The 21,735-nt window shown below is 63.9% G+C and overlaps 1 protein-coding gene across 1 annotated transcript in view; it reads left to right on the top strand.

The window, feature by feature from the left end:
* SND1 (staphylococcal nuclease and tudor domain containing 1) overlaps positions 1-21,735 on the top strand; it is a 314,287-nt gene that overhangs the window by 204,665 nt on the left and 87,887 nt on the right. The window lies entirely within an intron of this gene.

Here is a 21,735-nt window from a genome sequence, read left to right as displayed (position 1 = left end):
AAAGCCCCACTTGGTCTTTGGAATTCCCTCGCTTGCCGCAAGCGCCCGTTCCCGGCTCCGCTCGGTGCACGGTGGCCCGGGGGGAGGAGGGGCCAGCAGAGCGCAGGCGGCGGCACCGAAGCCTGGGAGCCTAGCGACAGGGAGTGAGCTTTTCCCGTAGCTCCCCTCGGCGCCCCGTGGCCTGAGAACAGGCGGGAACTGCGCAAGCTCCCTGCCGCCCGGGGCAGAGTGCGCGTCAGGCCAAGCTGTTGCCTGGGAATGGCCCTGCCCTGTCACCGGCCTGGGGCTGGGCCCTGCTTTCGGGGTGTCTCCGCAGTAACCGCACAGTGGAGTCGGGAGCCCCCAGGAGCCATCGGCCACCCTGCTGGCCAGGGGAGGGTTATAGAAGAACAGAGTCCCAGGGCTGCAGAGACCTTAGGAGTCACCGGCTCCAGCCCTTGCCCACAGCAGGACCAACCCAACTCCATCAACCCGGCCAGGGCTTGGTCAAGCCGGGACTTAACCACCCCTAGGGATGGAGACTCCACCCCCTCCCCGGGGAACCCAGCCCAGCGCCTCCCACCCGCCTAGGGAAAGAGTTTTTCATAATCTCCAACCTGCAACGTCCCCACTGCAACCTGAGCCCATCGCTCCTCGTTCTGCCACCTGCCCCACTGAGAACAGCCTCTCGCCAGCCTCTTTGGACCCCCCTTCAGGGAGTTGCTGGCTGCTCTCAACCCCCCTCACTCTGCTCTTCAAGGCTAAACAAGCCCAAATCCCTCAGCCTCTCCTCTAGGTCATGTGCTCCCGAATCGTTTTGGTTGCCTCTGCTGGCCCCTCTCCAACGCGTCCACATCCCTTCTGTGGTGGGGGGCCCAGAACTGGACACAACGCTCCAGATGTGGCCTCCCCAGAGCTGAGTAAAGGGGACGAATCGCTTCTCTAGCTCTACTGGCCACGCTCCTCCCAATGGGCCGCTGGCTGCTTGGCTACCGGGCGCCCTGTTGACTCAGCTCCAGCGTCTCACCTGCTGGAGTCCCCAGGCCCTTCCCCGCGGAACGGCTGCCTAGCCCGTCGCGCCCCAGCCCGGAGCAGGCTGGGATTTGCTGGGAGCCGGAGCCCCGTTCTCCCTCCAGCGCTGCGGTTCGCAGGGAGGAGCCGGCCTGAGCTCGCCTGCTGAAGAGCGGCATGCAGTCAGCCTGCCCCGTGGCACCCTGGGGCGGCCGGGCCCCCGCCACGGCCATCTGCAGCAGCCCCCTGCCAGCCAGAGCTCAGGAACACGCAGGGGCTGGTGGGGACGCACCGGCAGGGGCCTCTGGGTTGATGTTAACTTAATGTTAACAAATCTCCGGACCGGATGGCATTCATCCAAGGGTTCTAAAAACTCAAATGGGAAATTGCTGAGCTATTATCTGTGGTTTGTAACCTATCCTTTAAATCGGCTTCCGTACCTAATGACTGGAAGGTAGCCAACGTGACACCAATATTTAAAAAGGGCTCTAGATGCGATCCTGGCAATTACAGACCGGTAAGTCTAACTTCAGTACCGGGCAAATTAGTAGAAACAATAGTAAAGACTAAAATTGTGAAGCATGTAGAAGAGCATAATTTGTTGGACAAAAGTCAACATGGCTTCTGTAAAGGGAAATCCTGTCTTACTAATCCATTAGAGTTCTTTGAAGGGGTTAACAAACATGCGGCCAAGGGGGATCCAGTAGATATAGTATACTTGGCTTTTCAAAAAGCCTTTGACAAGGTCCCTCACCAAAGGCTCTTGTGTAAATTACATGGCCATGGGATAAGAGGGAAGGTCCTTTCTTGGATTGCGAACTGGTTAAAAGACAGGAAACAAAGGGTAGGAATAAATGGTAAATGTTCAGATTGGAGAGGGGTAACTAGTGGTGTCCCCCAAGGGTCAGTCCTGGGACCAATCCTTTTCAACTTATTCATAAATGATCTGGAGAAAGGGGTAAGCAGTGAGGTAGTAAAGTTTGCAGATGATACCAAACTGTTTAGGATAGTCAAGACAGAAGCAGACTGTGAGGGACTCCAAGAAGATCTCACTAAACTCAGTGATTGGGCAGCAAAATGGCAAATGAAATTTAATGTGGATAAGTGTAAAGTAATGCACATCGGGAAAAATAACCCCAACTATACGTACAGTATGATGGGGGCTAATTTGGCTACGACAAATCAGGAAAGAGATCTTGGAGTTATCGTGGACAGTTCTCTGAAAACTTCCACACAGCGTGCAGCGGCGGTCAGAAAGGCAAATAGGATGCTAGGAATTATTGGGAAAGGAATAGAAAATAAGACCTGGAATATCTTACTGCCCCTGTATAAAACTATGATACGCCCACATCTTGAATACTGTGTACAGGTGTGGTCTCCTCACCTCAAAAAAGATATTTTGGCCTTGGAAAGGGTTCAGAAAAGGGCAACTAAAATGATGAGGGGTTTGGAACGGGTCCCATATGAGGAGAGGCTAAAGCGACTGGGACTTTTCAGTTTAGAAAAGAGGCGACTGAGGGGGGATATGATAGAGGTCTATAAAATCATGAGTGGTGTGGAGAGGGCCGATAAAGAAAAGTTATGTATTAGTTCCCTAAATAGAAGAACTAGAGGACACTAAATGAAATGAATGGGTAGCAGGTTTAAAACTAATAAAAGAAAGTTCTTCACACAGCGTGTAGTCAACCTGTGGAACTCCTTGCCGGAGGAGGCTGTGAAGGCTAGGACTATAATAGAGTTTAACAGAAGCTAGATAAATTCATGGAGGTTAGGTCCATAAAAGGCTATTAGCCAGGGGATAAAATGGTGTCCCTGGCCTCTGTCTGTCAGACGCTGGAGAGGGATGGCAGGAGACAAATCACTTGATCATTGTCTTCGGTCCACCCCCTCTGGGGCACCTGGTGCTGGCCACTGTCGGCAGACAGGCTACTGGGCTAGATGGACCTTTGGTCTGACCCAGTCCGGCCGTTCTTATGGGCCAGCCCGCTTCCGCCTCGCTGCGACCATGTTGCTCCTGGCAGCCGGGCACGGGGCTGCCATGCTGGAGTGGAACCACCTTCCCTGCCAGTGTGTCATTGAAGTCCCCGGCAGGGGAGTCCCTGGAATGCAATGGCTGTGGGCACAAGGGGCACCCGTCTCATGGTCTGATCCTTCAGGGGTGCTGCCCAGGCCTGTGGTCCCTTGAAGGCTTCCCCTCCCTGCCCCCCAAGCCTGCCCACGGGGGGCGTGGGGAGGAGCCGATGTGGAGCTGGTCGTGTTGGCTGAGGCAGAGGGGCCCGGTGCCTCTCGAGGGGTGCGTGGCCACGTGTCCCTGCGCAGCCTGCCCCGACTCGGCGCTCACTGAGGCGTCCCACGGCCGCCGCGGCGCTTGGGGCTGCTGCGTTTTCATGTTGTGACAAATGCTCATTGATTCCTTTGGGCCCGGGAGCAACCTCCACTGACAGTCACAACCCCCCACCCGCCTGGAGAGGCCGGCGTTTCGCTCCAGCGGGCGGCTGGGTTTGTCCTTGCTGTGGCTCCGCTGCGGCTGCTGAACTCCCGTGTGCCCCTCCCGAGCAGGGCGCATTAGTGGCTCGCTTGCCCTGCGTGATCACCGGGTGCCCCCTCCCCTCTCCTCCCACCCCTCACTGCGCTCGCATGATCACCGGGTGTCCGTGCGCAGCGGGGGGGCCCCTCCCCTCCCCTCCCGCCCATCACCGCGATCCTCCGCGCGCCTGCCGCTGGAGGGGGAAGCACGCAGCCGCGGGGAGCAGAGAAGAGCTGGCCCCACAAATAAAGCAGGGTCATACATCACCGCGTGCGCCGCTTTGTTCAGCTTTTTAAATCTTTAATAGTTTTTCTTAAATTGATCCGCTCTTAGTTAGCGGGGTGGCAGCGGTGGCTGGGCGTGATGGATGTTCGCGTGGGCCGAGCTGACAGCGGGCGCCCGACGGCTGCCAAACGAGTTTAATGTGACTTTGCATCTGCCCGCTCCTCTGGCTGCGCGGCTCCACGCCCAGCGGGGCGGCCCACGGAGACCCCCCAGGACGCCCGTTGGGCCCGCGGGGAAGCGTTCTCTGCCGGGTGCAGCTGCATGGCCTGGGCTGGCCCCCGCCTTGGGGACCGGTCCCCATTAGCCGGGGGGCTGCAGGGAGCCTGCCCCTTGCCGCGCAGCGTTCTCCCCGGGCCGAGGCAAGGGGAGGCGGGGCTGGCTCACTGCCGTAGTGGAGAGGGCACCAGCATGTTTCCCTTCTCCCTCGGTTCACCTCTTCCCCTCCCCCCCCGGGGGGGAATTGCCAAGAAATGAAACTTGGCACTTGGAGCAAGCGGCTCCTTCCCGGGCCGGCCCCCCGGCAGACCCTGTGCGGCGCGCCGGGGTGGCAGGCAGCTGCAGCGTTATGTAACCGGGCCCCTCCCTGCAGCCCGCCCGCAAACCGGCAGGTGGGTCAAAGCCAGGGCAGCGCCCCCGCCCTCTGCCGCCCCCACCCTGCGCGACGCTCCAGTCCCCCCTCCCCGTTAACTTGCCTGCAGGAAACTGGGGGCACGGGAACCCTCCCTGTTCCGCTTGTCCACGCACCATGGGACGGGCTGTCGCTACACCGCGAGGGCGTCAAGCTGTCCTCGTGTGTGGTGTCTGCTGCCCCGCTGTACAGGCCGCCGGAGCCGTCTCCGTGCCCCGGGCTGTGGCTGGAGGGGCCCCCACATCCGAGCACCTGCTGGCTCCCAGCAAAGCCCAGGCAGCCCCCTCGCCTCCCCGCAGCCTGGCAGGGGCGGCGGCTGAAGATGGCACAGGGGAGGAACTAGCCCGTTTGCCCCCAGTGCTGCCTGTGAGTGGGGTCGTTTCAAGGGGGGCTGGTGGCGTGGTTGGGGTGGGTCTGCGGGTGTTGCTGGGTCGGGGCTCCCCCCTGCCACCGCAGTACGTCCTTTCCCAGGGCAGGGCGGGGCGGGGCAGAGGTGGGAGCGATGGTGCTGTGTCTGGCCGGGCTGTGGCCTGCAGATCCGGGTGGCGCGGGGCCCTTGCTGCGAGCGGGGAGGCCGTGGGGGGAGGGGAGCCCTGCTCGTTAGCACGGGGGGGACAGCCCCTCCCGCTCCGTCCTGCTGGAGCAGCGCCATGGCCCCAGGGGTCCCGGCCCAGAGCGGCTCCGGTTCCTGCCCAGCCCGGGAGGCTGGGGGCGAGAGGCCGGCACAGGGTCCCTCACCTTGCTGTCTCCTGCCACCCTTGAGTTCTCCTCGGCCCCTGCCATGGCTGCACTCTGAGCCACCTGCTGTCACCGCTCCTCGCTGGGCACGTGCTGTCTCCAGAGAGCCCTGCTGCGGGGCCCGTGTCCCCTGGCGCCCTGTCGTAGCGCCCCCCCCCCCCCCCCCTCCATTGCCAGCCTTTTTAGTTTTGCACTCGGGCCTGCAGCCTGCCCCTGCGAGCGCTGTCCTGGGAGCCCTGCGGCCGGGGGGGGGACAACCCCCGCCTCTTCCCAGTTACCCTGGGTAACAGGCGCGTGCCTTGGGGGAGTGGTGACTAGTGGTGAGGCCAGGCTCTTGGTCCAGAGCTGGGTGCAGATGCTGCCCTTTAACCTGGCCAAACGCCCGGGGCACGCCCGGCCCACAGCACGCCGGCCCTCGTACAGGCTGGGGCGTTTGGGGCCACGGCGCGTAAGCAGCCGGACAGTGGCCTGGGGCTGAGCGCCGGGGGCCTGAGCGGGGTACGGGCAGAGCAGTTCTCTGCAGGTTTGGCGGTGATGGGCCGGCTGCTGGACCCGCCTTCAGTGTCAGCGGCTGCTCTGTTGGAGCAGGCTCAGAACGGGCCGCAAAGCCGGCCTGCCAGTCCGACTCGGGGGCTCTACCCCAGGCGGATCATGGACTGCCAGGGCCGGCAGAGCCCTCCGGAGGCACCGAGCCCAGCCCCCTGCCCAAAGCAGGACCAGCCCCCACTCAGCCTTCCCGGCCAGGGCTTGGCCACGCTGGGACTTAAACACCCCTAGGGATGGAGACTCCACCCCCTCCCCAGGGAACCCAGCCCAGCGCCTCCCCCCCGCCTAGGGAAATGGTTTGTCCTGATATCCAACCTGGACCTGCCCCACGGCAACTTGAGCCCATCGCTGCTCGTTCTGCCCCCAGCCTCTCGCCAGCCTCTCTGGATCCCCCCTTCCGGGAGCGGCCAGGCCTGGGAAGCCGTGGCCGGCAGGACGCTAGCGCAGGGTCAGTCTCTGGGATGATGGGACTGATGGGCCGGTGCTGCTGGGGGTGGGTTAGGGTAGGTGGTGACGCTCGCGGTGGCCAGAGGGGCCCGTCTCCTGGTGGAGCAGGCCGGGCGGTTCAGGTCTCTGCTCTGTGGCTCCTCCCTTGTGCTGCCGAGTGGAAGTGCTGCGGAGCTGGTACCGGTTTCCATGGTGCTGTGGAAGCGCCCTTTGTGGCTGTCACTTCTAGCATGGGGCGAGCCAGCACGGCTGTACCGCGGGAGGCAGCTGGTTCCCGCGGGCTGGTTCTGCGGCCTCCTCTCCGCTAGCGGGCGCTGTCGGCGTACGCGCTGCGCTGTCCGGCCTGCGCTTCGTCCCGCGTCATGTGGCCAACCCCGTCCTCCTGGAGCGGCGCTCAGCAGGCAGAACACAAATATTTCCTCCCATCGCAGGGGCTTGGTATGACGGACCGGGCCGTGTCTGGGCACAGCTGAGGGCGCCGCTCAGGGCGAATTGCTCGAATCCGGGGCTTCTTACAGCCCCCAGACTGGCGACCTCTCCAAACAGTCCACATCCAGTCCCACAGAGCGCTTCAGCTGCCTGCCTGAAGCCTCACGAGCAAAACCCCTCCGACACCCCAGCAATATCCGTGCCCCAGATGGCCCCGGGCCTCATACACAGGTGGGGGGTCCTAGCACCCAATCCCACCTACCCCCAACAAGTTCTGTCTGATTCCAAGAAACCAGCCACAGATCCCTGGTCAATTTACCCTCTGGACCTTACCCACAAATCACGCTGGGCCAATCCTTTAGCATCGAACATCTAAAGGTTTATTATCACAAGAAAGAAAAACCTGAGTGTGAGGTTGCTAAAGGATAGTACATTACATGCACCGAATCTCCCAGTTCTCGGTGCAGGCTCTAGCAGAGATGTTACAGCTGCTGGCTTAAAAGTCCGTGGTGCACATCCTATGCCAGGATGGGTCACAGTTCTTCCCAGCTCGAGATTCCCTGCGAGGCCGCATCTGGGGTCAGGAGCAGATCTGAAGACACAATGGAGGATGCCACATGGCATCTTTACACCTCCTTTCCCGTCTCTTCTTGGCTGCAGCAGGTCACCTGGCCAGCGGCCTGTCCCTGTGTCCCCTGCTGGTAGCCCCTAGGTATCAGTCCCTAGGTGTGTCCTTGGCCTATAGAGGGCTGTTGTTCCATAGCAGCTTGCTCATTAGCATGTCCATAGGCTGAGCTTTGCCCACTGCTCAACCACATACAGAGAAACATGCAGTATCCACACAGAATACATGCTTATACCTTCACACACAGACATTACACAGTCACACGAATAGCGCACGCAGAATCAGCAGACAGTGAGCTTCTATTTGACACCTCACATGGCCCCCTTTGTACCACTTTTGGGGCCAAACTCCCCCCCCCCCCATGGGTGCAGCAGTGATCTGGCTGCTTCCCTAAAATCCAGTAACGTGACACATGGAAAGGCACCTTCGAGCCGAACCGATGTGTTGGGGCTCTTGTGGGTGGAGCCGAGGCCTCCGAGGAGTTGGGGTGGGTTCCAGAGGCAGAGGTGTGTCCAAGGACGACAAAGGCGACAGGGCGTGTGTGTGCGGGAGGCGAATCCGGTCAGGGTGCAGGTGGCTCGTTGCCAGCAGTGCTGTGGAGACGGGTATCCGGAGCGGGGGGTGGGAGCAGGTTAACCACATACCAGCCGTAGCCCTAAGCTGACCGTGTTGGATTGGTGAACGAATTCTGGTTCCGTGCTCTCCCGTTGTGATCGGGGGCTGACGTTCTTTGGCAGGCTGGCTGCTTTTAAATCCATCCCTCAGTGGCCAGGCAGGTGTCCCCTCCGGGTGTCTGGCGTGTGTCCTTTGCCGAGGGATGATGGCTGAGATCACGTTAACGGCTGTGCAGGGGGATGAGCCCCGCTGCTGTGGCTGCTGTGCTCAGACCTGGGGTGGTGTCGCTTGTATGGGGGTGTGGACAGAGCTGGCAGGGGGTGTGGCGGGGCAGGTGTCTGGGGGAAGGTGTCTGAGGTGTGGGGTGTGGCTGCTGGGGAGTATTTGCGTTAGGTGCGGGGTGTCTGTAGACGAGGACCGGCCCGTGTCCCGTTCCTGAGAGCGAGAGGGAACGTGTTGCAGAGCGGGCTGTGGATTGTCAGTGGAGCTGGGGGTGACGGCCGGGGGGCCTGTCCCGAAGCAGGTGACTCGTCTGGCTCTGTCAGTCGTTTCCCCACTTCCCTGCGGGGGCGCTGGCGTTTGACGAATGCCCGCGCGAGGCCCTGGCGCTGTTTGTCTGCGGGGCTGGCGCGGATCCGGCTGTATCTCGGCCTGGCTGCAGACAAGGGATCGCGTGAGGGCCCTGGACGGAAGCCAGAGGCATGCAGGTAGGAAGAGCGGTCGGTAGGGTTCTGGGAGAGGGTGGTGGTTGTGGCCACCGTTTACTTGTGCTGGCGTGTCTAAGACGTGGCTCTCCTGGGTGGCCGGGTCCAGGCTGAGGGTGATGGTGGGAGGCAGTTGTTGAAATCCCCGTGGAATTCTTCCAGGGCCTCTGCCAGGCTTGAGTCTCCGCTGCAGAAGTGGGGGTCTGCAAAAGCAACCCCCAACCTGATCTCTCCAGGCTTTGGTCTGAAACTTCCCCCCGAAACCCTGAACACCTCGATGTTGGGGATAAAATAATCCACTGCCGCCATCGGGTGCTTGTGAACCCACAAACGGGGTGGGCTCTTGAAACCAGCCCCAGGGGCACCCCAGGCTGCCCATCCCCCATGACCATGCCAGCCTCCTTCCCACGGGCCCAGCTGACGTGGACGTTGTCAATGTAGCACGAGCTGCGGAAACGTTCGAGCTCAGACGCTGGCACATTGGGGGGCCCTGTGGGTGCCCATGGCCGTGCTGCTGCCTTGAAGGGATAAGTTGTCCCCAGATGGGAAAGGCTTGTGGCTGCCCATAGCTCAGCTATGCTGGGGCAGCCTCGGGGACACTGTTCCTGGCAGCCCCTCGTCTGTCCTGTGGGGAGCGTGGGTGGAGGAGCTGCTGCGTCCCTGGGGCCAGGCCGGTGTGTTCAGGGAGACGACCGCCGCTCTGTGGTTTCCTCGCAAGCGGGTGGTGTCTCGAGGGGAGCTCGGGGTGCTGGTAGCACACGGCCTGGGGAGAGTCAGCCGGGCCGCATGACCCTGCTGGAAGGGGGCCAGTGCCTGAGCCGGGGGGCGTCCGGGGCTCCAGATCGTGGGGAGCAGATGATGCTCCGACTGGGTGTATCCTAGGGAGTGTCCGGATTTGGTCCCAGGCTGTTGCCGGGAGTTTCTTGAGTGGGTGGGGTCGTTCCTTCTGGTATTCCCCCGTGGCTCAGAGGGGCGTAGCCTGTGGAATGGAGCGTTGGTGAGTTGTTGGCAGGTCACCTGGGGGGTGGAGGCCACGAACCACCGAGGGTGCCTCCCCGTGGCACCCCCAAAGTAGACTCCAGGAGAGGAGCTCTCTGACCGAAGAATCAGTCAGCTGGCCGGGTTCCTGAATTTCGAGCCTTGATCTCGGGGCCCCGCGTGTGGCCTTCCCTCAGGACCAGGTGCAGCTCCGGCCACGTTCGGCCTTTCTACCGGGAATGGTGAGCGCCTTGCATTCGGGCCAGGGCCTTTTCCTGCCGGCTCTCTGCCCCAGACCCCTCCTGTGACGGGACGTGCGTTCGTGTGCGGCAGCCCCAGGCCTTTTACTTGGGGGAGACTTCGGCTAGTCCAGAAATCCACCCGCTCGTTAATCTCCGTGGCTGAGTGAATGGGGGGGGAGAACTCGAACCTGGATCACTCCGTGTGTCTGTGCTGGCTGCCCCCCCCTCCCCCCCGGGTGCGCTCCAGAGGGTGCAGGTAGCGGTGGTGGCCTGGCCCATGGCTCTGTCCACTCACGCCGCTGGCTCCCGGGCTCAGGGTGACGCTGGGTGGGCAGGGCGACCCTGCAGCCTTCCCTGGGTGTTGCTGGCAGCCCCCTGCCGTGGAACGGCCGTCTTCCCTTCCTGGGGTTCTTGCAGATGTTGCTCGTGTCCCTTCCGCACCCGCCCTCCTTCTCCACGGTCCGAGTCTCCGGCAGCCGGGAGCTGAGGGCGGGGGGGCACGCGGAGCCCCTAGGCCACGCCAGGGAGGTGCCACGCAAGGGCTTGCTAGAGGCGCCCCCGCGGGTACTGCAAGGGGAAAGCCTTCGGCCCTAGCGCACATGGCGAGCCCGGCCCCTGCTGTGGAGCAGCCGCAAGCACACGTGGAGCAGGCAGCTGCCTTCCCTTGCTGCCAGGGCGAAGAGACAGGCCACTCCCTCCTGCTGTGCTCTTCCAGGCTCAGTTAGGGCAGGGGAGGGGAACCTCGGGGCCAGATCGGCCCCTGAGCACTGGGGAGCCCACACCGTCTACGAGCCTGGGCCCCTAGGCTGTGGGGTGGGAGGGGAACGTGGGGAGGGTCTTTCCCCTGCTCAGCCGGGTGCCACGGCAGGGAGAGTTTGGGGGTTTTTTGGCTTCTCACTTGTGTGCGGCCCCCAACTGATTTTTCCGTGGGCCAGTGGCCCCTGGCCCAGACAAGGTCCCTGCCCTGCTGTCGGCTTGGCTGAATCAGGCGTCTCAGCAGCGAGGGGGCACGGAAGCTGGCGCTCTCCCTGTTTGCGTGTCAGGGGAACGAAGCCGGCCGTGCTGGGGCAGACGATGGCCTGTCTCCTCGCCCGGCACCCTGGCTGCCCACAGCGGCCAGGGCAGGTGCCCCAGGGGGAGCGATCCCACCCCCAGCTTCCGGCAGCTGGCGTAGGGACTCGCAGAGCCCAGGGCTGTCCCTGCTAAGCCCTGCAGGGGAGCGACTGGCCAGTTGTTTTCCCGGCGCCCTCCCACGCGGTGCGAATCTGCGCAGCCTCGCTCCTGAAAGCCAGGCCACGAACGCCTCTTGCATCGGCCCGGCGGCCTCCCGCCACTGCCTGTGATCCGCCCCGTCTCTGCCCCGCCAGCCGCTGGCTCCGGGGGCGGGTTTCCGGAGACCTGGCTGGAGGTCGGAGCATAGCCCAGCTGAGAGAGGGGCGGGAAGTCGCGCGCGGTGCCTGCCTGCACACCCGGAGCAGCCTGCCGGGCGCAGGGAGCCCGCAGAGAGGAAGAAAGAAAGCGTTAGCGGGATGGGCTAGGACTAACGTGGGCCAGGAGGACAGCCCTTCGCGCGCCGTGGGGCTGGGTCCCGGGAGAGGACCCCCCGGCTCTGGCGGGGGGCAGCCGCCAGCCCCCGGAGCCAGTTCAGAGCGAGCGCCTCGGCCCTGCGGGGAGGAGCACGTTCCGGGGCTGCACGGCGCCGTGTTCGTCACTGCCCCTTGACAGCTCCACTTAGCAGCTGCAAATTAGACTTCCGCTCGTTAAGCGCAGGCAGGTGATGCGACAGACTTCCCAGCCGCTGTCCCCGCAGCGCTGCCTCTTAGTGCTGCCGCCTGCCAAGGGCCCCCTCGGCCCCCCTCCGGCCGCGGTTTGTCGTCTCGCTGGCTGGCGTGCGGGTCCGTCCCCCGCGCTCGGGGGAGGCCGTGCTGTCCCTCCCCTCCCCTGCAATTTACTAAATAATGTAACTGCTGTAGGACAAATGCGTGTTGGCTCGCCTCTCCCGCGGAGCGCCGGGCAGCTGCGTGTCTCTTTCCTCGCTGGGTCTACGCGGCGATCCCCTTCCCAGCCGGTGGGCACGTGAACACGGTGGCACGGGGAGCTGGCGTGGGCGGGCCGGCCGGGAGAGGCTGGGGGTGCACCCGGAGGCCTGTTAGAGGAACGGTTTGTGTCCGTGGCTCGCTGCTCCCTGCCCCGTGACTGGAGGGGGCTTGTTCCCGCGCTGCCCGGAAGCGTCCCCCTGTGCTACGGTGCAGGCTGGCTCTGGGCCCGCTGGACAGGTGGGAAAGCTGGTCCCAGCCCCTGCGCGGCCACGCGCCATGGAGCCTGCAGCGAGCCACTGTTCCTCCAGCCCTGTGGCCCCAGCCCATGCCCATGCCCGGGCTCTTGGTGGCTCTGCGTGTTCCACGTGGCTCTGCGTGTTCCACGTGGCTCTGGGAGCCATGCTCCAGTGGCCGGCCTGCTGGTGGGCGGTGAGCAAGGCAGAACCCAGGAGCAGGTCCGGGTCCCGGCAGTGCGCAGTGGCCGCACTGGACCTGGCGAGGTCGCCTTGTCCAGCCCCCCGTCTGGGGCAGCACCCAACGGCCCCGGACGCCCGACCCCTGGAGGCGGTCCCTCTTCTGGCACTAGCAGTTCCCACACCTCACCCAAGTGCGAGTCGTGTTGTGAGCACTGCGTTGGACGCGTTCTACGGGCAGACAGCAGGCGTCCCATGCTCTCTGGCTCAGAGAGGGCGAGGGGGGCCCGGGCCCGCCCTCACTCACGGGCCCCAGCCCAGGGCCGTAAGGACACGGATCCTCTGCGATCCGGTCCGGCTGACGGGGGCGTAAAGCCGAAACGCGCCAGCCCGCCAACCCCTCCTGGTTGCGCCCTGGGCTGCTTCCTCTCCCTCTTCTGCCTCTGCAGGTCTGCCCTCTGGGGCAGGGACTTCGGGAGCCCTCTTCGTCGCGCCCCCCCCTCCTCCACGCCTCTCTGGCCCGGGGCCTTGAGGCTCACCTCCCCCCTGGGTCGTCAGGATGCCTCCTGGGCGGGTGCCGGTCAGGGGCTCCGGCTCCTCCGTGCTGCGTCAGTTTCTAGGTGCCCTCGCGGGTCCCGGCGCCATTTCCGAACGTGCTGCCCCCTGTCCGTTAGCGCCTGCAGCGCCCAGCGGAGAAGGAACGGGACTTTGGGAGCCGTGCGACCGGAAGCTTTGGGGCGGGAGTCGTAATCTGTCACTTGGGTGTCCGCCTGCTGCCCCGCTGGCGCCCTGCCACTCTCCACTTGTCATTCCGCACTCGGGCTCAGCGGGCCTGTCTCTCCCCCGCGGGCGGGGCGGGAGCCTGCTTTGTGCTCGCGGCGCCGCGCGGATTTACGGGCCTTCCTGAGCGTGTTTGAACACTGCTGCTTATTGTAGCTGTTGGTGGCAGCTGGCCCGCGCTCGCCGGTTGCAGGCTTGTGCCCCTACATCTGCTTGCCTGAGCTGCTGCAGCCACGCTCCTGGGCGAAGCGGGGAATGGCGGGGTGCCCCTAAGCCCCCCCTCGGCTGGGGGGGTAGTTGGCAAGTTGAGCTCACTGCGGGACTCTTCCCTCCCTGGCAGCGAGCTCCCTTTGTCTGCAAGCGAATCCAATCGTGGCTGCGTAGTGATTACCTCTAATTAGTAGCCTTCATTAGCAGCTTCTCTGTTAGAATTGCATATGTTAAACCTAAGTGGTTAATAGGTGGGTAATGAATTTTTTCCCTTTGCTTGCAGATTGTGGTTACATGTGTTGTATTAACTTCATGACTGCCCAGCTGTTAAATAAGTTTTCGGTCACGTGTGTTGGGGCTGGCACCGGTGACAGCAAAGGCGCCTCCTGGCCAAGGGCCATGCGGAGGCCCCGTGGCGTAGGGTCGTGGTCTCCAAAGCAGATTTCCTGGGGATGCCTTGTTCTGTGGGGCGGGCGCAGGCAGTCTGAGTCTGAGGAGCCAGTGTCTGGCTGGCAGAATAAAATGCCAGTTGTGTTCACCCCACCGGAATTCCTTCACCTTTTCCTCCTCCTCAAACCAAAACCGGGAGACACGTGGTGGGGGTGGAGCCGAGCGGCCGGCGCGGCGGTCGGCAAAGCCCTTTCGAAATGAAAATGCCGATTGGAAGGGACCCGTCTGGATCTCTGGCCGTGGGCTTCGATCCCAGCGGTTTGCTAAGCGTGACCCGCAGTTGGGACTCGCTGCGGTGCCCCCGCCGTGCGTGTTTGGACGAACGGCTGGTCAGCTGACAGGCTTGTGCCCAGCGCTAGGGGCTGCACGTGAAACTCGGAGAGGCAGAGTCAGCTTGTGTCTGGTCTGTGGCGTGGTTGATTTCCCAGGGAGCTCGGCGTCGGTGCTAGGGATGCAATAGTGCAGTCGATTAACGAAGAAGCACAAGGCTACAGACTGCACGCACCCTGCCCCCGCTGCGGCGCTGCATTTCAAGTGCAGTAGGAGCCGGGCGGGCAGGCAGCCTGGCTCAGTCCTGGTTCTTGCCGGGTCCGGGAGCTCAGACACTGCCACGCCGCCACTGTTGCCTCCAGTTCTGGGCCCCCCGCTACAGAAAGGATGTGGACGCATTGGAGAAGGTGGGGGGGTATAGTGGGGGCTTGTCTGCTCTGTGACCCGGGCCCCCTGCGCTGGGATGGGAGATTCTCACCGACTCTCCCAAATGTGGATTAACCCAGACACCCCGGCTCAGCTCCCAGGGAGAGACAAAGGGAGGGGGGCGCCTGGCTGGGGGCAGGGCTGGAAGAGAGTTTTAGTTTGTCAGGAATCATGGAGGAAGCAGCCTAGGCAACGGGCTGGGATTTAGGGGCCCAGGCTCCCCCATCTCAAGGGGGGCTGAGGCATCCTAGCCCAGCTCTGTGACCAGATTCCATCTGTGCTGTGCTGTATCCTGGAGAAGCAATAAACTCCCTCTGTTCTACTGGCTGGGGAGTCTGTCCGTGCCATTACGGGGTGCAGGAGTCGGGGGACCCCGACGCACCGCCACAGGGGGCAACCAAAATAATAGGAGACTGGAGCACATGGCCTATGGGGAGGGGCTGAGGGATTTGGGCTTGTTCAGTCTGCAGAAGAGCAGAGCGAGGGGGGTTGAGAGCAGCCGGCAACTCCCTGAAGGGGGATCCAAAGAGGCTGGCGAGAGGCTGGTCTCAGTGGGGGCAGAGCGAGGAGCAATGGGCTCAAGTTGCAGTGGGGGGGGGGGTCTAGGTTGGGGTATGTCTACACGACAGCGCTATTTCGAATTAACTTAATTTGAAATAACGCATCTAGACACAAAAACTATTTTGAAATAGCACGTCCACACTGAGTGGACCCTGAACCGAAGTTCAGGCTGGCCGGAACCAGTGCTGGCAGGGCATCAGGCTAGGACTTAGCGTGTGGGGCTAACTGAGCTCCGTGCTAAAAGGAACCTGACCCCCACCCCGGACAGACAGTTCTCAGGGTTCCCCGCTTGCTTGTCTGCCTCGATGAGGAACAGCAAAGCAGTCCTGGCTTGGAGTGCCCTGAGTGCCCACACGCGGCACACCACAGCACTCGGCCACATGGAGCCAGAGCTGCCCCTGGGCACGCCAGTGCGTCTCGTGGGGTCGTTGCCATCAGCCCGGCTGCACTTCCTGCAGGCTGCCATCCATGGGGTCCATCGGGGGCTGTCAGGATCCAGGAGGCCCTGAGGGAGAGTATCCACCCCAAAAAGCCCTCAGAGCCTCCCCGGTCCCCCCCACTGGGGGCTCGTGCCCCATTCCTCCCTCACGTCCTTCCACTTCCTCTCCCTAGCCCCCTTCCTGATATCAAATAAAAGACACGTAAGTTCAAAAATAGAAACTGGGTGTGACGGCGCGTTGGGGGTTCCCCGTCTCCTGCACCCCGAAATGGCACAAACAGACTGCACCAGCCGGTGGAATAGAGGAAGTTTATTGCCTCTCCAGGATACAGCACAGCACAGATGTAGTCTGGTCACAGAGCTGGGCTAGGATGCCTCAGGCCCCCTTGAGATGGGGGAGACTGGGCCCCTAAACTCCAGCCCCTTCTCCTAGGCTCTCCTCCATGCTCTCCCACAGTAACTAACTAAATTCCCTTGCAGCCCTGCCCCCCCAGTCAGGGCAGCATCCACCTTCCTTTGTTCCTCTCCATGGGGGGTGTCTGGCCACTGGTTCAACAAGTTTGGCATTACCTTGGCCTAGTGGGGTTTTCCCTGCTGGGTCTTGCTCCAGACAGCAGGGGTCACCACAGCCCAGCAAGTACCCCCACTACGTCACACTGGGTTTATTGAACAAAACTGGAGGGGGAGGGGGGATGAACATCTGGGGAGACTGGGAAAAGGAGGTGGGAGGGGGAAGAGAGAGGGTGGGAGAGGGGAGGGGGAAACCTGGGAGGAGGGAGCTGGAAGGGGGAAGCCAGGGGAAGAAGGGGGAGGGGAAGCTCAGGGCCCAGGGTTGGGGGTCTTGCTGGACCTACTTGATTTTCGTGCCAACCTGCTCCTGGGTTCGCATGTGGCCTTTGGTGCCAGGCTGGCAGCTATACTGCCCTAGACGGCTGCATTCCTCCGTCTAGGGCTGAGATCATGGACGTTGGGGGCAATCCCCCCAAACCTGACTAAGGTCCATGATCTCCGCCCTGGACCAGGAAGGCGCCCGCCTTCTCCAGCCCCCATCAGGCTCCGGGGAGCTGGCAGACTGCTCCTGGGGAGCGGTGGAGGGCTGGCTGCCAGTGGCTCGCTGCCTCATGTTGCTGGCCCCGGTGGCCAGGGTCTACCCCTTTAATGGCTCCGGGGCTGGGGGAGAGGAGAGGAAGCTTTCCTGGTTGTGCCCAGAGTGGCCACCAGGGCTCCCTGGGAAGGGCCGGAGGCCCCGTTTCGAATTCAGTGTCTACACAGCGCTTCATTCGGAATAGCTCTTTGGACTGTGGCGTTACTCCTCGTGGAATGAGCGTTACCAAATTCGAAATCAGGGCTCCACTGTTTCAAATGTATTTTGAAATAACGGTTTGGCTGTGGAGACGCTAGTAAAGTTCATTCGAAATAACGGCTGCTCTTTCAGATTAACTGTGTAGTGTAGACAGACCCTTGGATATCAGGACGAATGGGTGGGAAGCACTGGGCTGGGTTCCCTGGGGTGGGGGTGGATTCTCCATCCCTGGGGGTTTATTTCTGAACCCAGATGGCCAGCGCCTTCCGCGAGGGCATGGGAAGGACACAGCCGGGATGCCCTGGCTGGGCTGATTGAGGTGGGGTTGGTCCTGCTTTGGGCGGGGGGCTCTGCCAGCCCCGGGAGTCGGAGTCTGGCGCCTCTGATCTCTGTGCGAGATGCGGACGTGGCGCAGGTCCCTTCCACAGCCGGCCTGGTACGACACCGGGGGAACCGTGGTTGGGAAAGGCAACACTGGGGCCCCCTGAGCGGGCGGCTCCATCTGGCGTGTGTGCGCTTGGCACAGGGCGGAGATGAATGCCCCATCCCCGGCTCTTCTCTTCTGAGAGCGGCTGCAGCCTGGCTTGGGCTCCGGGGCGCAGGCGTCCCTTGGCTGGTGACCGTAGACGGGCAGGACTGCACAAGGGCTGGGCCAGGCCACACTGGTGTCTGAGCTGCTCCGGAACACCTCCAGGGCCGCCGCCTCCCCGGGGATGTGTCCAGCGCTGCGCCGCCCGATCGCCACCTACACCCCCTCGCTGCGTGTGAGTCCCCCGTGCTCGGCCCTCCTCAGGGATCCAGGAGAACAGTGTTCTTCTTCCCCGGGGAGCGCCCTCGGAGGTGCCTGGGAACCTGCCATGCCCCTCGGCCTCCCCTTCTTGAGGCTGGACACGTCGGGTTGGTTCAGTCGTCCTCTGGGCCCGGTGTGCCCGTTTGTCCGCCTGTGTCCTGAAACGTGGCACCCGGAGCTGGACCCAGCTCTCCAGCCGGGGCCTAGTCCGCACACAGCAAAGTGTCCGTCCCGCCTCCCAGCCCTCCTGCCGCTCCACGTTTGCGTGGTCTCGCCACAGGGTCACGCCCCGACTCCTCTTCAGCGTGTGTCCGCTCTGAGCCCGGGTCCCTCTCTGCAGGACTCCTCCCCGCCCGGTCTGTGTGACACGGGTTGCTCCTGCCTAGGCGGAGCACTTTGCATTTGTCCTCATGGAACCTCACCCTGTTCACCTGGGACCAGTTCTCCAGGGCGCCCAGCTCAGCCTGAATTCTGACCCACCCTCCCAAGCGCTGGGTGTCCGCAGACCTGCGTGTCCTCTGTGGCGCCGTCCGTGGCTCGGGAGATGCTGAGCCCCACCCAGTGGTCCCATCGGGCTTGACTGGGAACCGTGGAGACCTCCCCTGAGAGCCGGTTTCCCACCAGTTCTGCACCCCCGTCCGAGTCGCTCTGCCTGGGTTGGGTTCCTCTCGCCGGCTGAGACTCCTCGTGGGCGGCGGTATTGGAAGCCTCCCCAACGCCTCAGGCCGCACCGGGCCTCGGAGCCACCCCGCCACCAGGCTTGTCCTGTCGGAGAGAGCTGGGCTGGTCTGACGGGAACCCGTGCGGGCGGCCACCCCTCGCCTGGCTCTCTCTGCAGGGGGCCGGCCGGGCGCGGGGGCGAGCTGCCTGGTCTGTAATTCCGGGGGGGTCTCTGTTCCCTTGGTCTAGCGAGGCGCTAGCATCTTCTGGACTCTCCCGTCCTCTGTCGCGCCCGGCTCAGGGCCCGGCAGGCGGCTCCGGGGGTATCCTGGGAGGCGTTTCCCCAGGTGCAGTGGGCGGGGTGGGGGGAGAGTTCCAGTCCTGGACACCAGTGTACGGTCTCCATCAGCCCGCAGCTGGGGGTGAGCTTGGTCCCTGGGGGGCCGATACAGGGAGGGTAAAGGGGGGAGTTGGACGTGGGGCTGGGAGGGACTGAGTCCAGCCTGTGCTATTGCAGGCTGCCCAGCGTGGTGTTCCCTTCAGATGGCCCACGTGGGGGCACCACGCCTAGTGCGAGCCTGTTCCAGAGTCTCCCCTCCCCCCCCGGCCACGTCAGGCCTAGTGCGAGGCTGTTCCAGAGTCTCCCCTCCCCCCCCGGCCACGTCAGGCCTAGTGCGAGGCTGTTCCAGAGTCTCCCCTCCCCCCCCGGCCACGTCAGCCCTAGTGCGAGCCTGTTCCAGAGTCTCCCCTCCCCCCGGCCACGTCAGCCCTAGTGCGAGGCTGTTCCAGAGTCTCCCCTCCCCCCGGCCACGTCAGCCCTAGTGCGAGGCTGTTCCAGAGTCTCCCCTCCCCCCCCGGCCACGTCAGCCCTAGTGCGAGGCTGTTCCAGAGTCTCCCCTCCCCCCGGCCACGTCAGCCCTAGTGCGAGGCTGTTCCAGAGTCTCCCCTCCCCCCCCGGCCACGCCAGGCCTAGTGCGAGGCTGTTCCAGAGTCTCCCCTTCCCCCCGGCCACGTCAGGCCTAGTGCGAGGCTGTTCCAGAGTCTCCCCTTCCCCCCGGCCACGTCAGGCCTAGTGCGAGGCTGTTCCAGAGTCTCCCCTTCCCCCCGGCCACGTCAGCCTTAGTGCGAGGCTGGTCCAGAGTCTCCCCTTCCCCCCGGCCACGTCAGCCTTAGTGCGAGGCTGGTCCAGAGTCTCCCCTTCCCCCCGGCCACGTCAGCCTTAGTGCAAGGCTGGTCCAGAGTCTCCCCTCCCCCCGGCCACGTCAGCCTTAGTGCAAGGCTGGTCCAGAGTCTCCCCTCCCCCGGCCACGTCAGCCTTAGTGCGAGGCTGGTCCAGAGTCTCCCCTCCCCCCGGCCACGTCAGCCCTAGTGCGAGGCTGGTCCAGAGTCTCCCCTTCCCCCCGGCCACGTCAGCCCTAGTGCAAGGCTGGTCCAGAGTCTCCCCTTCCCCCCGGCCACGTCAGCCCTAGTGCAAGGCTGGTCCAGAGTCTCCCCTTCCCCCCGGCCACGTCAGCCTTAGTGCGAGGCTGGTCCAGAGTCTCCCCTTCCCCCCGGCCACGTCAGCCCTAGTGCGAGGCTGGTCCAGAGTCTCCCCTTCCCCCCGGCCACGTCAGCCCTAGTGCAAGGCTGGTCCAGAGTCTCCCCTTCCCCCCGGTCACGTCAGCCTTAGTGCAAGGCTGGTCCAGAGTCTCCCCTTCCCCCCGGCCACGTCAGCCTTAGTGCAAGGCTGGTCCAGAGTCTCCCCTTCCCCCCGGCCACGTCAGCCTTAGTGCAAGGCTGGTCCAGAGTCTCCCCTTCCCCCCGGCCACGTCAGCCTTAGTGCAAGGCTGGTCCAGAGTCTCCCCTTCCCCCCGGCCACGTCAGCCTTAGTGCAAGGCTGGTCCAGAGTCTCCCCTCCCCCCGGCCACGTCAGCCCTAGTGCGAGGCTGTTCCAGAGTCTCCCCTCCCCCCCGGCCACGCCAGGCCTAGTGCGAGGCTGGTCCAGAGTCTCCCCTTCCCCCCGGCCACGTCAGCCTTAGTGCGAGGCTGGTCCAGAGTCTCCCCTCCCCCCGGCCACGTCAGCCCTAGTGCGAGGCTGTTCCAGAGTCTCCCCTCCCCCCCGGCCACGCCAGGCCTAGTGCGAGGCTGGTCCAGAGTCTCCCCTTCCCCCCGGCCACGTCAGCCTTAGTGCGAGGCTGGTCCAGAGTCTCCCCTCCCCCCCGGCCACGCCAGGCCTAGTGCGAGGCTGGTCCAGAGTCTCCCCTCCCTCCCCGGCCACGTCAGCCTTAGTGCAAGGCTGGTCCAGAGTCTCCCCTTCCCCCCGGCCACGTCAGCCTTAGTGCAAGGCTGGTCCAGAGTCTCCCCTTCCCCCCGGCCACGTCAGCCTTAGTGCAAGGCTGGTCCAGAGTCTCCCCTCCCCCCGGCCACGTCAGCCTTAGTGCAAGGCTGGTCCAGAGTCTCCCCTTCCCCCCGGCCACGTCAGCCTTAGTGCAAGGCTGGTCCAGAGTCTCCCTTCCCCCCGGCCACGTCAGCCTTAGTGCAAGGCTGGTCCAGAGTCTCCCCTTCCCCCCGGCCACGTCAGCCTTAGTGCAAGGCTGGTCCAGAGTCTCCCCTCCCCCCGGCCACGTCAGCCCTAGTGCAAGGCTGTTCCAGAGTCTCCCCTCCCCCCCGGCCACGCCAGGCCTAGTGCGAGGCTCTTTCGAGAGCACCCCCAGCCCCTCCCAGCAGTTAGGAACCCACTGTCCGTTTCCAGGCCACTCTGCCCCTTTGGCTCTGGTGCCAGCGTGGCCCTGCAGCACGGGCGGCTACCCGAGGCCTGTGCCGAGCAGTCAGACCCCTCAGCCTGCCCCGTGTGAGGCCGAGCGAGCCGCGCTCTCCCAGGCAGCCCAGCCCAGCCCAGCCTGCCATCCCCGGCCTGCTTGCCTGGTGGCCGGGGGTGTTCCCACGTCCCTCCTGTCCCGTTGGCTGCTCAGTGCCCTGGGCCACGGAACCACGCGCCCGGCCGGGCCTCCTCTAGTGAGCGCTGAGCTTCCAGCAGCCGTTCCTGTGCCCCGCGCCCTCGCATCTCAGCCCACGACTCTCCCCGTGTGCTGTTCCCCTCTGCGTCTGCCCGTGCGGGGCCGTTGGCCCGTGGTCTTCGCCCAGGGCTGCGATGGGCACCGCCCCGAGGCAGCTCCTTGCGCTGCTCCTCCCGCCCCAGGGCAGGGAGCCCAAAATAACTTCTCCTGCGGCGCTCGAGCGAGGCGGTGTCTCGGCTGCGCATGCTAGTGCCTGCAAGCGCTGGGGGGGTCGGTGCCTGGCTCCCTGCGTGCTCTCTGGCCCAGGGTGTGGAGGAGCTGTGTGCTGCCTGGGCTTCAGCGTCTGCGTGGGGCTGCCAGGCCCTCGGGTCCCCTTCAGCCGAGTGTCCCAAGCTTTTACCCTCCGTGCTACCCACCAGGGGGTGAAGTGACTCGCCCAGGGCCTCCCAGGGAGTCAGTGGCGCAGCCAGGTCGCTCTGATCCCAGGCTAGCGCTCTAACCACTGAGCCATCCGTCCTCTCTGAGCTGCTGTGCAGTTGGAGCACACAGCGTTGTTGCCACATTAGCTTCTGGTGCCAGGAAGCTGTCGTGGCTTCTCTTGTGCCCCCGGGATCGGCTGCTCCCGCTGGGCCCGGCTGGTCTCC

This window comes from Pelodiscus sinensis, chromosome 1 (genome assembly GCF_049634645.1).
Source record: "Pelodiscus sinensis isolate JC-2024 chromosome 1, ASM4963464v1, whole genome shotgun sequence".
In the NCBI taxonomy this organism is placed as follows: domain Eukaryota; kingdom Metazoa; phylum Chordata; order Testudines; family Trionychidae; genus Pelodiscus; species Pelodiscus sinensis.
This window is presented reverse-complemented; position numbering and strand designations above follow the sequence as displayed.